We start from the raw sequence: 17,979 nt of genomic DNA, 5'->3' as shown, positions 1-17,979 counted from the left end.
TCTCATGTGGTACTCCTAATGGCACTGCAGTATCACAGCCAAGTCATGGTGCTGCAAGTCAATTATTGCCTCTTTTCTTGTATATATGCAAATTGCTGCAGATTAATGAGGTGTCAGACCCCTTCAACTTGAGATATTCTATGACTCTATAGGTGAAATGTGGTAAGTGTTTATACATTTGGGCTATGACATACTTAAGGCAATGAAACTTGGTTTAGTCTGTGACAGAAATGGTTATGTCAAACCACATTGTCTTGTGCTACTTCAGGGCTGAGGATGTACAAAACTGCTTGGCTCAGCTGACATGTGGCAACTTGTTAAGCCCTCGTAATTTGATCTGAGCTCATATAAAGGTTGAGATAAGAAATTGCTGTTGTTCCTTCTGGTATCAGCATCTTTGACTACAGGAAAACAAGTCTGGCAATATAAAGGTCTCAAGAAGATTTATACAGGTTAACAGTACTCCTTCCTCATTTTCTCCTTTCCACTTTTTACTGATTTAAATTGGCCAAGGAACAGAAATTCTGGTTCATAGGAAATCTTCTTTTCTTTAATTTTTACTGACTTTTTCCTTTTTTTGGTGGGAGGGGTTTTGGTCCAAATTGATCTGGGAAATAAAAAGAAATTTTTCTGCCAACCAGAAATTTTTTGATAATTTGCTTCTGGAAACATTTTACATGTTCGACCAACATTTTATTTCTGGAATTCATGTGCTCCCTGGTTCCTGCAGCTTCTCAGTTAAAATGGCATTTGACAGGTGACTTTGACTATCAGCTCTGTAGTGTGGTTGTGGAGCTCTATGCTATCAGTGATATTTTGGCAGCCCTGCTCTGTGGACTGACTGGAAGTCTGTTGCAGGACTTCCAGCTTTCAGTTGGCATATACTGTTAGGCAAATAGAAACTCTGGAAAATACTGGGATTTCCACGTTTTCTCTACCCTTAGCGGGAAGTTACTCCTTTTAAGGTCAGGGTTTTCAAGACTTCCAGCTTAGGTGGCTGAAATCGTGGAAGCTTGGTGTTTTCCCTCTTTGGGACACTCCATTGAGCAGATCTGCCTCCTGATTCCTCACTAAACACCCTTATTTCAAGTGAGCCATTTCACGCCTTGTTATCCAGCATCAGGGTCGTGTTCTGTGTTGTAGGATGCCAAAAGAAGGGGCTCCTGTCTGAAAGTTTCATCCATCTCTCCTGGCTGGAGATGTATCTACCCTGCTTTCAATTGGCTTGCTGTAGTATGGGTAGTAATCCAGCTGTGGAAGCATGGAATTTAGCGTGGGCTAATTCCTGCATGCAGTTTACCCAGCTTCTTTGGGTGTGTCCTGCATGGGCTGCTAGACCACAATGGAAACTACCCACGCAGCTTCAAACAGCTAATGAGGCGACCTCGCACCCACCACACCCAGCGACTGGAAGATTCTGGCCCATCTTGCAGAATAGCACTGTGCAGAGTTACAGCATCTGGCTTTGGCAAGTCTGCAGGCACAGACAGTCTTTGAAACAAAAACAAAACCATGCATCCTCACCACTGTTTATTCTCATATTTACATGACTAAATGCTGCAATGCACACATGTGGGCAAGAGCAGGAAGAATGCGCTCCACCAGTGATTGTGAAGGAACTGTAGCGGCTCAGCACCCTGCAAGATCTGCTGCTTGAGCTGATCCACAGCTTTTTCTAGCCACATCAAGGGTTTCACACATCTCAAGCAGAGTCGGTGCTTGCAATGTGAAAACTACCTAAAAGGTGTCATATTTGGCCTTCAAAAATAAAGTTTATCAGACATTCTAACAGATTGCAAGTGCACTTATCCTTAAACCCCAAATATCCATACATTTCACCAGAGATGCAACTCTTTTCTGAATCTCCTTCCTACAAGAATGATATGGATCTTCTGTGACTGACATGCAGGTACAGAAAAAAATGGATTTCTTGTAGTCTTGCTTGTGTTGCTACAAATATACCTCTCATGCTAAAGAACTGAGCACCTTCAACTCTTCTATTGGCCTCAGTACTCTTGGTCTGTGGATAGCTAGATATGGCAGGAGACAGCAAATATTTTAGATGAAAGATGATAGAAGAAAGCAAGAATTGTCTTCAGTCTTAGTTGGCACACCACGCTGTTTCTGCATTTCAAACACTTTTGCAGAAAGGCTTATTCTGGCAGCGTGAACACTGAATGTGTCTGATCTTTCAAAATTTAAATGATTTCTGCATGAATGCATTGTGTTCTCCTCGTGTGAGTACCTGTGTGGGTGAACAGATCTGAGCCCATAAAGTCTGTTATGGCTCTTCAGTTCATCTTTGAAGATGTCTGCCAACCTCAGACTTTTACAGCAGGAATCTTGCGTAAGACCACATGTGCAAGAAAATCATCCGTGCAACATTTAAAAGCCATTGTTTCCTCCATTAGTTAAGAGGAAACACAGACTAATTTCTTACTGAATGTGTTTTTATGGCCTTCTCACAGCTTTGATTATCTCGTGGGAGCATGTAATCATAAATTATTAAAAGGAAATTTAAGCTGCTCAAAGCTAAACACATAAGTTATCTTGTTAAGGAGGAAAATGTATGTGAATGGATCAGTAGGATTAAATCCCTGCAAGACATTATAACCTGTTGTGATTGCATATAGGGAACCTGATAATCTTAGTTATCTCTGTCATAAAGGAGCAGAAAGATATTTTTATGCATGTGTTTTATTGCAAAATAAAACACAGTGCTCTAGGCACAAAGTGAAGCAAGAGAGAGCGTGTAAACACATATGTACATACTTGCATCTACACACATGCGTTCTTTTGGTACGCTTCCTTCCAGATGCAGTTGGAGTCCTGGCTGCTGTGAGGGTTTGGCAGCTTTCTTGTGCAGTGTGGGTGTTTATCATTCTACTGTGATTGTTCATGTTGTGATGAGTTTCCTCTTGAGTGCATTTTTCAGGCACATGTTCCTGTCATCCAGGGTCAATGCTGAGCCAGAGAAGCACTGCACAGGTGCAGTTAGCCTCTTTCTTTTGGCTGCAGATAGTGGCACTTCTCAGTTTAACTTATGACTAAACCATTGCCCTGATACACCACCAAATAGAATTTTTCTGCATGGATTTCAGGAAGAAAGGTTCTTTATATAAACAAGGGAAAAAATGAGTGATTTCATAGAAATAGACTCTCAAGACATGACCAAGAGCCTGTTAAAATTGATGGAAAGACTCTTTGGATTTTAGCAAGCTCTACTTCAAACCCTTAATGCATGTTCTGGTGTGTATAATCCCTGGCAGGAGTAGCTCCTTGTTAGGCAGGAGATACTCTTACTCTCACTTAGTGCTAGTACCAGCGGAGAAAGCTCAGGGTGATGGGAGAGTTCATGACAAAGAATGATTTTTTCTTCTTGGGCGGCAACCGGCTTCTAAACAAAAAAGCCCTAAGGGGAGAAATGCATAATGGTCATTACAACTGTCATTTGGCACTTACTAACATGTATTCTTGAAAGAAACTGTTAACACAATTTTGCTACTTCTTGCCAAACAGCGAGGGCAAGCTGGCAATGTTTGGAAGCCAGAATTGGACTGCAGGCTTTAGAGCTCCTCTCTAGGATCAGCCAAGCAAGAAATATGGGAAACTAAACATGACTAACCCTTCTACCTGCAGAAATCCATGCTTGCCCACTCACAGACATGACCTGTGTTTCTGTCTGACTTCAGAGACGGTAGCAGAGGTTACAGAAAGGTCCATTTGGAATCAAATCTGGCAAGGGATGCCAGGGACAACATGAAGGGCTCCCTCAAGTACATCAGCAGCAAAAGGAAGACTAGGGAAAATGTGGGCCCGCTGCTGAATGGGGTGGGTGCTGTGGTGACGAAGGATTCAGTCAAGGTGGAGTTACTGAACTCCTTCTTTGCTTCAGTCTTTACTGCCGAGGCCAGCCCTCAGGAATCCCAGACTCTGGAGGCAAGAGAGAAAGTCTGGAGAAAGGAAAACTTTCCCTTGGTTGAGTGAGATTGGATTAGAGATCATTTAGGCAAACTTGACATCCACAAATCCATGGACCCCGATGGGATGCACTCATGAGTGCCGAGGAAGGTGGCAGATGTTATTGCTAACTCCTCTCCACAGTCATGGAGAATAGGAGAGGTGCCTGAGATTGGGCCACTCTCCAAGGCCATGGAGAACAGGAGAGATGCTCAAGGACTGGAGGAAAGCCAATGTCACTCCACTCTTCAAAAATGGCAAGAAGGAGGACCCAGGTCAAGTGGGAACTTCTACTCAGTTCCAGTGAGGCTGCATCTGGAGTTCTGTGTCCAGATCTGGGCTCCTCTGCTCAAGAAAGACAAGGAAATACTGGAGCAGGTCCAGTGGAGGGCTACAAAGATGATCAGGAAACTGGAATGTCAATCTTAGGAGGAAAGACTGAGGGAGCCTCTTTAGCTTGGAGAAGAGACGAGGGGCTCTTATCAATGTACACAAATATCATAAGGGCAGCTGTCAAGAGGATGGGGCCAGACTTTTCAGTGGTATCCAGTGACAGGACAAGGGGCAATGGGCAATAACTGAAACACAGGAAGTTCTATCCAAATATGAGGAAAACTTCTTTACTGTGTGGGTGACAGAGCTCTGGAAAAGGCTACCCAGAGAGGTTGTGGAGTTTCCTTCTCTGCAGGTATTCAAAATTTGTCTGGACATGATCCTGCGCAACTTCCTGTAGGTGAACCTGCTCTAGCAGGAGAGTTGGACTAGATGATCTCCAGAGGTCCCTCCCAACACCAACTATTCTGTGATTCTGTGTTTTTTGCCTTTCTTTCACAATAATAATAACCTGTGATGAGGTAATGCTTTAAGATCAAGGATGTTGGTATTAATTGACCTGGAAGGAATTTATTCAGCTATTTAGACTGTACAGTGGTTTTGATTTCACTTAGGAGCAGATAAAAGCCAGATTTTCACTAGGAGTGGATAAAAGCCAGATTTCAGCTTCGTTCGGTCAGATTTTTCCCGTTAGAGCAGCACATACTGTCCAGAGTAAAGGAGGAGTTGCTTATTCCTCCCAGGACCTTGTTGTTTCTCTTTGTCCTGTTTTGCCTGGAACAAATGGTAGAACTCTCCTCTCACTGTGTCTAAATTGACAAGATCCATGATGTGTGAGAAATTCAAGGCCTGAGAAGGGACACCAGTCCCAAGGGTGGGACAATTTGGGGTTCACTGGGAGTCTGGTACTGCTACTGTGCCATGGCTGCATCAGTCCTTTTACCAGGGCTGGTAGGTAAGCAATGGTAGACTGGAGTACAAAATCAGCAATAAAATATGAAAGAGGGACAAAGCCTTTTTTGTGGCAGTTGTGGTTTAATCCCAGCTGGCAGCTAAGTATCATCGAGCTGCTTGCTAACTTCCCCCTCTCCCTGGCAAGATGGGGAAATTGGTAAAAGGTAAAACCTGTAGGTTTTGATAAGAACATTATAACAATTGAAAAAATAAGCAAAATATAATAATAGTAATGAAAAGAAGAGAGAGGGGAATAAAATGATCCTCATAGGTCCCTTCCAACTCAGAATATTCTGTGATTCTGTAAAATCTGAGAGAAACAAGTGATGTACAATACAGTTGCTCACCACCCACTGACCAACACCCAGCCCATCCTGCAGCAGCGATCGGGTTCTCCTGGCCAGCTCCCCCAGTTTCTATACTGGGCATAGTGTTCTATGGTATGGAATATCCCTTTGCCCAGTTTGCTTCATCTGTCCCAGCCATGCTCCCTCCCAGCTTCTTGTGCAGCTCCTCACTGGCAGGGCATGGGAAACTGAAAAGTCCTTGGCTTCTGGTAAGCACCGCTCAGAAGCAGCAAAAACATTTGTGTTATCAGCATTATTCTCATACTGAATCCAAAACACAGCTCTGTACCAGCTACCAGGAAGAAAATTAAATTCGTGCCAGCTGAAACCAGAACAGTAATTATAATGTTCTACTGAAGCTGGACAGAGAAGGGTATAAAAAAGGTGGGCTGGAATCTAGCTCACTGTGTTTTCCCATCTCTGCCGTCATTCATTTTTGCAGTTTAATTGTGATTCTGTATCACTGGGTTACATAAACCAAATATTACTTAAATGCTTGACTTCAGCAAGTTCAATACAATCCATTCCATTCAAAACAGTAAGAAACTTCCCTGCAAGCTTATAAAACAGTTTTCTTATTGATCTGAGGCACTTGTTTTATTGATACTAAGTTGGTACTTTTTAATGTGCTTCTGAATTTATTTGGAGCATTTGACTGTGCCAAGCTCTGCAAAATTGGAGGAAATGTAATTCAGTATCTGTACAGTATAGAATTTCTTGTATGTGCTGTGAATGTTGGCACAGATGGATACTGGATTAGGTGAACACTGCTGATCTCAGAGTATTTGGGGTGTTTTTTCTTGCACACATGAAGAAAAATCTCATGAACTTCTTTGCTTGATATCATTCTGGAATAAATCCACTTTAATAAATAATGTTAAACTACTAAGGTGTGCTACTGATATGGCTGCATTTTATTACCTGCTTCATGTAAACCATGAATGGCAGAGAGAATCAGTTAAGTGTTTTTAGTTTCAGATGCAAGATGTGTGATGCAATCCACTACAGGGTTTATGCACTTATGCACAGAGCATATTTTTTAGCTACTGTACTTTGAAACCTGTGCCAGACATCTATGCAGCCAGACAGTAAACAAAGGAAATGATACCTTAGGCCAGGAACCTTCAACAGCGCAGAGGGTTTTCCTCAGAGATTGTGAACGGGAAGCGTAGCATATGTAAAGTCACAAAGGTTAGTAGGCCAACCAAGAGCAGCACTGTGCCTGTGAGCTGCATGTATGGGGTCTGAAGTCAGTGGGAGTTTTGTAACTAATTTCAAAAGAGGTAGGACTGCCCCAAGTGTTTTGACAGCAGTTTGATTGCATTGGTATCAACCAAATTACTACAGAATTGGTCAAGGATGTACAAGGTGAATTCCATCTGCTGTCGAAGAAGGTTGTGAAATTTTATACGATTGCTCAATTAAAAAAGTATTTTACTCTGACTGTCAAAGACTCCATGAACATTTTGCCTTAATCTATGTAAAAGTGCTTTCTAACTGAACCACTTTGAATGCAGATTCCGCTTCAAGATAAAGAATTCTAATTGCAGTGAATATTAACTTCAGACACTTCCAGATCCCAAAATGGGATTTTGCAATTTAAAGTTTTGATATGTGGCTTATATGTTTCTGGAAATTCTGTAAAATTGAAAAGATTGAAGTATTTGGTATTTTGACTTTTTTTCCCCAAAGCCAAATGTAGGGTTAAAAGCTAAACTTGAAACAATTTGGTCTGGCTGCAAAATTCATTGTAGACTTTAAGGAGGATTGAAGAACTATTTCACATTCTTCAGTTGCAAGTGAATATAACAATGGAATAAAAATAATTCTGGAAATGGAAAATTAAGCATAAAGTGTATTCATTGAAAGCAAGGCTGCTGAAGTATGATTATACTACTGCTGATTTAGGTTTGGTTTTTGAGGTGTGGAGGTTTTTTATTTATTAATTTTCAGGTGATTTATTTTTGATCTACTTGTAATAATGATTATTATGACATGAGTACAGTAATATAGTGGCTAGCTAATGACAGTCTTCTGCACCATCAAAATCAATTTGTGATACCTCCTGAGAAATGTAGTTTTAGGTCTTTTCTCCTCATGATAATGAAAAGTTCTCATGGTGTCAAAAGTTACTTTTTTTTGTGTGTCAGTATGATGGAGAAATTTGGAGAGCGTTTAGAGCTCTTGGCTTCTTTCTTTGGAATATCCGAACACTGGCTCTACTGAAGCAGGAAAACTAATGTTCTTTGGGTGATAGAATGGAGTCTGAGTAGCAGAAGACACTGAATTGCAGAGCAGTCAGATAGGAGAAAAACTACAAGATGGGATTTCTTCCTGTGGATATTTGTAGTCCAGAAGGTTCAATCTCTGAATCTCATCCAATATCTGAGGACACTGACAGGAAGTCTGATGAAGGGTTTGTACCAGTGATATGCTGTCTGGAAAAACAAATACTACCAAGAATTGGTCCTTGTATTTCAGTGGTGGTTATGCAGAAAGAATGCTCAGACCTGTAACTGACATATTTAAAGGTATTAATCATACCGATATTGCCCTGTCTTCTCTTTTCTCCTTGTATAATATCATTGCCTGAAAAGTAAAGAAAATAATAATCATGACTCTATCTTCCTGCTTCACTGAGTAGGAGTGTGCTATAGTCCAAAGACTGCTGCAGTGCTGTACAAAGTACAGAGGATCCAAGTTTATAATCTAATCTTGATCTGCTAGCTCTTTTCTAATATAGAAAAGGAAAAGAATTTTTGCTTTAGATTTATCCTCCGATATGAACTCTGAGCAGAGTTTTGTGTTTGAGTTTCTGCATTTTCTTCAGGTGTGTTCAAGGAGTCCACAACACATCCACAACCTGCAGCAGTAAATAGCTGGATGAGACCTGTTAAATCCAAGAATTGGGTTTTGTCAGAAATATAGAAGTTCATATTATGTTCAGGACGAGAGAGGTGGTTAACCTTCCCAAGATTTTGACAGCTGCATGGGAGCAACTGACTCTCATTATATGAAGAAGAGATTTGCACTTCAAGGGCTGCATTTGCTCCCTCCACTGCCAAAATTATTTTGCCAAGTTAAGAGCAGAGTTAGTCCTGAATCTGCAGCTTCCCTGCACTTTATATACAATGGGTTATATGGTGGTCATATGTGTGGGTTGTAGAAGGATGATTAAGGATTTTTAAACAGAATATAAATAACAGAAAATTAAGGGCCCATTGACTCTTTACAGGAGGCCTATTTAGCTAATACTAACAAAGCTTTTTTCCCATTTTGACTGCCATGCATTCAAGTTTTTTTTAGCTTTTGTTGTAATTCAGTCTGACTTTCTCTCAGCCATTGCTCTTTGCCTTTATGATCTGTTTTCCTTCCATCCAGAGTTTCCTTTTCTATGCTTTTCTCAAGCAGATTCCTTCCATCCACTACAAGAATGGGTACTCAAATCAATTGTTGATTGAAATCCTGGTTCCCCGGGTGTTTCTCTCTACTGCCTTTAGTAGTGTCAGGATTCAAGATACATTTGTTTTTCTTTCTTGCCATTACACAAATAGTGCTCCCCAGTAGGACTTTGAAGTTCATATTGTATTCATTAATAAGATTTTAAATCTTTTCAAGACAGTCCCTCCTAGCCCTTCTCCACCAGCAGGATATGTAGCCCATTGCATATGAATTGGTTCCGGGAGTGGGGCCAGGGAGCAAGGGAATGGGGCTGGGCCAAGAAGCAGGAATAACTGCATCCCTAAGTGTAGGAAAGGGGATGTCTGGGTCCTAGCTTGTGAGGGTTGAGGAGGTGAGGAGTGTAGTCATCTGTGCTGAGCATGGGTACATCAGCTTCTTAAAGAGCTGGCAGCAGTAGCAGTGAGTGGGATCTGCTAAGACCCTCAGAAGCTCACAACTGGTGAACCAGCTGTGATTTCAGAGGTTGGTTTGACCGAACCGGGATGAACTGTTTCCAGCACAGTTTTGGCTACCCACAACCTCTGTTGGCTTAGTCCTGTATTTCTGATGCCAGTGCATTGCTTAATGATGTCAGCGGGTGTTTTTGGGTTTGCAAGGAATGCAGGAATGGGATCTCTGAAAAACAGAATCTGTATGTAGAAATGTTCTAAACCAGAAAGATGTTTTGCAGAAACTTGCCTTAAGAACTTTAGCAAGAAAGCTGAGCTCCTTCAGGCTCTTTGCTATTGCTTTTATGAATTAGCCTTGCAGGTAACTTACATTCTTCCAGGCTGTCTTTAGACGCTTTTGTGAAATGCTTCTGAGGGCAAATAATTCAGGAAAATATTTCTGACCAGTGTATACACTAATTGCCTGTATGCCACCGAAGTTTGCAAGACTTCAGAAGCTTAAGTACTTTCCTGAATTATGCCTTGTCAGATCATCACAGATATTCCAGTGGATCCCGTGGAGATGATAACATCTCTCAAGTGTTGAAGATTTTACTTGATTTTTGTCCTAGAATTGAACAGTGTGCTATTGTGCCTATGCAGGCCTTTGCTGGGCTTGATGTTTTCATTCATTATTTAAGTGGAATGGAGTCACCACACTTGTTTCTTCCAAGGGTATTTCCTGCCAAAGCCAGTAGTATGGATGTCTGTAACGTATTTGGGGATTCCTTATTAAGTGTCTGACATGCTTAATAAATTCAGCATGTTTATCAGTTATAAGTATCCCCTGGTAACATTAGGATGACAGCTTCTGAAACATATCAGCTAGCTAGATGTTAGTTTTTATACTCAAGATGTACTGGACACCCAAGACTTCCTGCTGTACCAGTGTGTTGAATCAATTACTGTGTAGCCTTCAGCCACTGCTGTGTGTTGGTTTTTGTCAGCCTGTGACAACCCCAACTGTGTTGGGATTTTCTTACCTTCTGACAGAAATGTCATTGGCCTTTTCTGACCTTGCCTTGTGGTCACTCATGAGATTTTGAAAGGTCTTTTGGAATTAATTGGCTTCTCCCTTGGTACGATAATATTGCAGGGTACTACTTCCTGGATTTTCCTGCTAGAACATAACAGTTTTTACAGTGGTAAAGTTTTAAATAGAGTTTGAAATACTTGGCATCAGGATAGAGGTTTTTGCATGCAATATATTAGTCAGTGTGACTTACTAAACCCCTAAAAAGAGTGGCTTGTGCAAGAAACTGCATATTCCCTAGTAAATCATAGAAGTGTAGGAATGGGAGGGAGCTCAGGCGACCAGTCCATCTCTCTGTTTTGTGGCTGAGCCAAGGACTGTTTTTGACAGTGATTTGTCTAACTTTTCCATAATGGACTCTTGTGATGAGGATTCCATGACAAGCCTCGGTGAGCTGTTCCAGTGTATGGCTGTTTTTGTTAGTTATTTTGTCCCAATAGCTTACAAATCTTCTTTTACCACATGGTAAGCGGAACTATTCTTCTAACCTTGCTGAACCTGAAGAACAGTTGATCACTGTCATATTTATAACAGCATCTTGCATATTTGAAGACTTATGTCTTTCCTCAGCCTCTTTTCTAGACTAAACAAACTCAAATCTTTCAGCTTTCTTCCTAGATCGTATATTCCAACCCAGTGTGTGTGGGTTTTTTTGGTTGCTCTTCTCTGGACTCTTCAGATTGTCTGCATGAATCTTTAAGCATATAGTTCAAAACTGGACTGTATTTTTGATTTTAGGCATCATTCATGCCAAAAGGTGTGAACTAGGTACCTCTCATAAAACATCGTATTTGCAAGAGAATCATACTCCTAACTTAGTTTGCACCTAGTTTATCAAAGATTTTTCTACATTTCTGTAGCTAACTTGCTTTTCTCTACTTTGTAATTGTGCATTTGATTTTCCTGCAGAAGTGCAGAACTTGTCTTTTTATTTCATTCCACCAATTTCACAGCCAATGATTAATTGACAACTCTTTTGACCTGTCCTGTGGATGTTTTTCTATTCTTCACAGCCAGATGCCCTGCAAATTTAGTGTACCTTAGTATTCCAACATTCTGCTTCTAGCTAGACTTCAGTCAATCCTTTCAAAAAAAAGCAACAATAATAGTATTCATCCAAGAATCATATAGTAATGTATTTTGAAGAACTTTCTTCTACTGGTTTACTAATGAAAGCACTGAGGGCATATTGTGCAGCTTGTACCACAATCTTTCTAAACTTAATATCCTATTTTCTGTTTCTCCCTTAAGCTGTGGACTATAAACATGGAACAAAATAGAAAGGTCTGACATGATATATTTTTCATCTCCATTAGGAAGGTTGGCCAGAATACTACCTGTGTTCCTGTTTCCCCAGCCCTTCCCTAGAGCCAATAGCCACTCTGGTTGGTCTGGTCTGAGTCACACCTGACAGTTTTATTAGTGCTCATGAACAGCACTGGGCAACGACTGGATCACTAGCTGAAGCTTGGCACTATGTCTGTAATATCATGGATTTGGGCTTCTGGCAGGCAGGCAGCTGACACCCTAGGGCACTGGTTTGACAATGGATGCCTCTGTTCATCTCAGAAATAATTGTAACAGAAAAAAATAATCTTGCTGTGATAGTCATCAACAAAGCAGAAAAAAAAATAAAAAGAAAACATAACAATTTGCCTAGTGTCTGGTGTGTTTAATAACAGGTTTCCCAACAGTGAAATGGTCACTCTTTGCTTCCCAAATTATTTAAGAGCAATAAATATACTCATCAGCTGACTTGTTCTCCAGTGGCTTTTAGAAAGTTTTTAAAGGGCTGCTTTATTCCCCCCCCTTTCAATCCTGGCAAATGCACAAATATCTAACTGAACTCACATTACTTAAATAGAAACTAATAGAAGAGATGATTGTACAAGCAGTTCAGGACCTGATCACAAATATGCACTAAGCTGCTGGTTCTCCTGGGGTGAAATTCACCTAGAACAGAGGCAAGAATTGCACCTTCTTAGCTCAGAAAAGGTAACTATTCTTTTTGTATTTTAGTCAATCCAGCTGTAGAGTGAAGTGGAAAGGCAGAAGAGGAATCTCAAGAGTGTTGGCCTGATAGCTAGAGAGTTATTTATAGCCAAAGAGAATAATCATAAAATAAGATAAAAATATTTTGGTTTTATACTGTTATCCTAAAGTGAATCACAATCTCTGAACCAATAAATAATGGAGAGAAGTGTTTAAAAAGGAAAAAAATATTAATGAAAACATGATTTTATTTTTGTCTCTTCTGGAAGAGTGCTGTGCCAGGTGCAGTAGTAAACATATCTCCTTTGAATCACTGGAAATGAAAAACGGGCATATATTTGAGCTTAGGTTGTTCATATGGGTTTATAACTGTTTTGGATCTTTTCAGCACTCAGGAAAATCCAGCCCACAGATTTTTAAACTATGATTCTGGCTACAGAGGCACTACACATTCTTTTTCTGTTTTTAATAAGTCTTTCTCTTTGTGCAACAAATCCTTCTAAAAAATTGTACCAGCAGTGCTAACCAATGGGTAGCAGCTAGAGACTGAGGGGAGAGGAATTGCTTTGGCTGGACAGAGACTAAGGGATCTGTACACCCAAATTTCTATTGTTTTTAATAGGAACTTGGCTTCAAAAATCATAGCTCTCATATGTATTCAGTGTCTAAGTACTGGAGGTCTCTAACCATGCATTCCTATCTTGCTGGATCCAATCCCCCACTTTCTGGTACACACACCAGGGGAGGCAGGTATGTCATTGCACGCATCCTCTGCAAGACTCCTCACTCGTCAGGTGCACATTGCTGTTTTTCTGGTCGAGAGAACCTACCATCTGCTGGCTGGAGCTTACAGCTGAAGGAAGGAGGAACCCATGCCCCACCAGGAGTGCAGAGGTTACTTAATAATCTTAAGAAGGTTTACTATGTTATAATGTGGATTAGTTTTTCCCATTCTTTCAGCGGCTTTTCAGAAGATTAGGGGAGACTTTATGAAAATGCAGGACACTTGTGCACTCTACCTGTATTACATACACTCTGACATACTGTCATTCTGATTCTCCCATGCAAATAACCAAAGGAAATGGAAAAATAATTTAAAAAAAGTTCTTTAATAACAACTGAAATTGAATATGTCATTTCAGTTCAAGTGGAAAACCTGAACCTGGAAGCTTAAGTATATGACAAGGGGATGCTCATTGATTTTCTGAAGACCTTTATGATTACTGGGAACTCTGTGATTTAGGATTATTTACAAGAGGGCTAAGTATAACTGGTACTTTTTTGTAGTCAGTTCATCAATAACTGATGAATAAGGCTTATAAGTAAAGAGTGTAACTTGGTAGGGTGGTTGCAAGTGAAGGGAACTTTTGCAATCGTGTTTCCATTTCCACTACCTTTTCAAGAGACTCTTTAATTTGTGCTGAAGAGAATTAGCTATACAGGGACAGCATTCATTACTACGTATGCTGATGAAAAAAATTGCAAAGGAGTAGATTCCTGAGCAGAACTTCAGTGACGGTGCAGTTAGATAAACACATGTTGACTGTAAGTTTGTTAATGTTGAGGATGTCAGAAAAATGAGAAACTCTGAAACCTTGATCAAGGCATCAAGACAATGGGACACATAATTTTGACACAGGAATCATTATGGATTGTATGAGGCTGGCTGTACTCCAGAATTAGCTCCAGACTGAATTTTAATTCCATTCTATATCTTCCTTAATATTAGAAACCTGAGTAGTGAGTGGTTATTACTCTGAACTGTGTTACGTGCACTGTTTAAGCACGCTGAGTACTGTACATGATTGTGACTTTATTTTTAAGTACACTTCTCTTTTATGTGTTTTTACTTAGAATGGCTCTGTAGGTTAATGTTGGACTCAACCTGTACACACAGTGCACGTGGTTCTAGAGGGAAGTCACATTATTTGCCAGTGTTGAGCATAAAGAAGAGGGGAAGTGCTCTCCAAACTGTATGAAGAGAATGTATCAACAGGCATAATATTTTTACTTTCCTGTCCATGATGGCTGCTGCTTTTGTTCCAAGAAAATAAGTGATCAGTGCAGACAAGGTGATGGCTGAAAGTCTCCATCTCTTCCCATACATAGGCAGCTTTCTGGCAGAATAGCACAATTAGTTTTGCAGGCAACTAAACCCCCACAAATAATGGACTAGATTAATTTTATCTGAATTTTATCTGAATGCCTCTTTAACACTTAGGATGTCACTAGGTGTCACTGGCATTCACTGCTTTCCCATCTACCTTCTCTCCCCCTATGCCAATTCTTTCTGGGCTAGTTTCTGCTAGTAAAACATCTACAGAACTTATCAGTCTTGTTTCTGAGTCTGTGCCACCTGCCTGTGTCCTGACCACATCAATCCCTGGCTCTGCAGCCCGCAGCTTGAAACGGAGACAAATGTGTTCTCATCCCCTTTCTTTTCTGTCTCACTTGTGGTTACAGAAAAAAAAGCATATAAAGAATATGTACAATTTCATCAGAAAAAGGTCTGTTTTGTGATGTTGAATCAAACATTCCTTAGAGTTCTTACCTTTCAGTCAGGAGATGTTGAGATTTTTTCACGTTTTGGTGGACGAAAAGACCTTTTACCCATGAGAATGCTGTAACACTATTCAGTGTTAGGGTTTTTCTACTTGGTGCCCTCCTACTGATATTCCTGCTGTATTTTCCCTCTGCAGTACGCAGAGGGTAAAAAAAGAATGATTTCTAGAAAATCTGTTTTAGGACGCTTACTACAGAGGAAGGAGAGGTAGGCTTCTGTCCCTTGAGACTAATAGACATCTAGAAAGTTGAAGGGTATTTTTTAAAAAGGAAGAAAATAAAAAGGTGTGTATGTATGGATGATGGGCAGGACAGTGGGAACTTGCTGTGGCATCTTGGTGACTGCCATTCTTCTGGAAGATGTAGGTTAAAAGTCTGTCACCAAAGGAAGAACAGAAAACCAAGGCTGAGATTGATGAATGTCCTGGTGTTTGAGTCACAGAGTACAGTCTCCAAAATAGTTTGTAAGTTTGTATCTGTGTTTGTGTGTGTGTGTGTGTGCAATCTTATACTGCACTTGCCTTTGTGTTTCCCACTGGCTAGCTTAAGCAGCTTCCTGCTTAGTTTGCTGGTGTCTGTGTATCCCATTTCAGTGTGCCTAGTGGCCTCTGACTGATTTATGTGTTGCTGTGAGCTTGAGACAGCTAATGTGGTTATCACCTCTAGCTGTTTACCCCACCCTAAAGTGTTAAGTAACTCCAGTGGTTCAGCAGCTGGTTTATGAACAGCTCAAATATCAGTGCAGGGGGAGGTGAGGGGGACACTTGGGCACAGTAACCTCATCATCTGTCTGGGGCTGAGCCATTTCTTCTTGTCCATTCAAGCTAGTGTCCCCTTGCATGGCAGAGACCAGCTACAAAGTAGAGTTTCTGTGGCCCGGTCCCCTTTTGAATTTAGCTTAGATGCACAAGAAATGTATTTTATAGTGCTGAATGTAGCCTTTCTAGTACAGTCTTCTCAACTAAATGCCTAAACTCTGTGCATAATGAGGAGCCTCATTTGACAAATGCTAAATTGGGAAGCACTTTGAAGGCTAGGGAAGCCCTTTCTGACTATACCTGGAAGTGGTTACCTTAGGAATGTCACTTGTAAAGGAAGACATCAAAGACTGGGATTCAGTTAGGTAATTATGCCTCTGCTTCTGGACCAGTTTTTTAGACTCTTATAACTCTAACTGGAGAAATGGACACTCTTTTAGAATAAGCAGCATCTCTGGAAAATTACTGAAGTAGGCCAAGTGAAGTGTGTCTGGAAGAGACCCTGTTATGAGCCTCAGGTGCAGACCCCCAAAGTGAGATGAGATGGATCTCTGCTACAGGAACTGGAACTGAGCTTGGCAGAAGCTTATCTGGAGATTCAGTGGGTCGAAATGTCTGTTTTGGTAGTCCTTTCTATCCAGGCACAGTTTCTTTGTCTATCCAGGGCTTCACAGCTTGCACCTTTGAGAAAGACATAATGTTTCTGAGTGCTGGGATTACTTGCAGCAGCATGGGTTTGCCTTTCTGAAGTGTATCAGGGGAGGTGGAGGAGGGCAGCTTTCCTGCTCTGTGGCATGGGAGAGGTGTAGGGTCTGTCCTGAGCGTTTGCACCTGCTGAGCCTCTGCTGTCTCCCTTTGCTTTGACCCACACAATTAGATATTAGGGGCATTAGGACATGGCCACTGCACTGCTCCCTGGATTTCCTTTTCCCCTCCACATTTTAAGTACTGTTCAATATGAAGTGCACTCTGGTCTGACTGGGAATCCTAACCTGTTTGTTCATGGCCCATTTTTGCAGCTGCCTCCAGCTCATACAGAAAAAGGCACAGTTCCTCTTAGACACCCAAATAAAAGTTTATTTCTCCAAAAGCTCACCTACTCCTCAGTGGTTTTGTGTGGTGTGTATGTAGAGTCACTTGGCTTAGGGTTCTCAGCTCAGCATTATGATTTAGAGAGAGAAGAGAAACTTTTGGTAGAGATGTCAACAGTATCACTTGTTCTGGGTTTCTGGGAGATGTCTAGCTGATATAAACTGCAAAAACAAATTTCTGTGAAAAGCTGTTTTAAATTAGAGAATTTACCCAGTTGTGGGAAAACTGAAGTTTCCGTTTTCTGTCCAGGCTAGAATTACAAAGGTAGATGCATACAAATAATTTTTTCCTTGAATTTTTTTGTCTAGTTATTTTCCATTTTTCTCTTTTTTTTTTTTGTTTGCAGTCCCCATGCTTATATAACAGCACTCAAGAGGAAACTACTAACAAGCCCATCTGATGGTTCGTGCCAGCTCTTTTAGTGGAGGCATGCTGGATGCAACTGAGCTCCACCTTCTTTGTCAAGGTATATTATACAAGTGACACCATAATATATGGTTCGGTCAGAATGATAGCTACTTAACCTCTTGGTACACTTTTCATTAATTTTTCCTTGGATCAGTTATTGTGTTTTGTCTGTCACAGAACTGGGTTGAAAACTGCTCTGGGCATGGAATGTGTCATTCATTTAAACAACATCAAGGCACACTGTTCATGTTTAATTATTACTTTAATGCAAGTGCTAAACTGTTTTCAGTCACATCTAACAAACATGTTTTCTGGGACTGGTTGCTGGCTGACCTCGAGTAAGGGCATGTTAGGTTAAGCCTTGAAATGCTGCATCAAGCTGTCATCTCAAATAGAAGTCAGCTCATTCATCCTCCCGTGAACTATCATTTAGATGAACCAATGGAAGCAGGATATATTAACTGCCCACCAGAAAGGACATTGCAGTATGCTGATGAGAAAATTCTAGACTAATACTATTGATGATGTTTAAAAACATCTGTTCAAAATGTTGCAGTAGCTAAGTTAGCAACACTGTGTGGTAGATGAAAGCCACCTGTTGATGCAGTCTTTAAAACAATATATAAATATTTCTGTTGGTGCTGTTGCAT

General features: G+C 40.7%; 1 long non-coding RNA gene across 1 annotated transcript in view; it reads left to right on the top strand.

Moving 5' to 3' along the window:
* The window catches only part of LOC135416804 (uncharacterized), a 146,985-nt gene that overhangs the window by 8,501 nt on the left and 120,505 nt on the right, over positions 1–17,979 (top strand). Inside the window, exon 2 of the long non-coding RNA XR_010431743.1 lies at positions 17,268–17,387. This is a non-coding gene — a long non-coding RNA (uncharacterized LOC135416804). The remainder of the gene's footprint in view (positions 1–17,267; positions 17,388–17,979) is intronic.

The sequence above is a fragment of the Pseudopipra pipra genome, chromosome 6, assembly GCF_036250125.1.
Source record: "Pseudopipra pipra isolate bDixPip1 chromosome 6, bDixPip1.hap1, whole genome shotgun sequence".
Taxonomy (NCBI): Eukaryota; Metazoa; Chordata; class Aves; order Passeriformes; family Pipridae; genus Pseudopipra; species Pseudopipra pipra.
The sequence above is the reverse complement of the archived record's forward strand: the minus strand, read 5'-3'. Positions and strand labels throughout refer to the sequence as shown.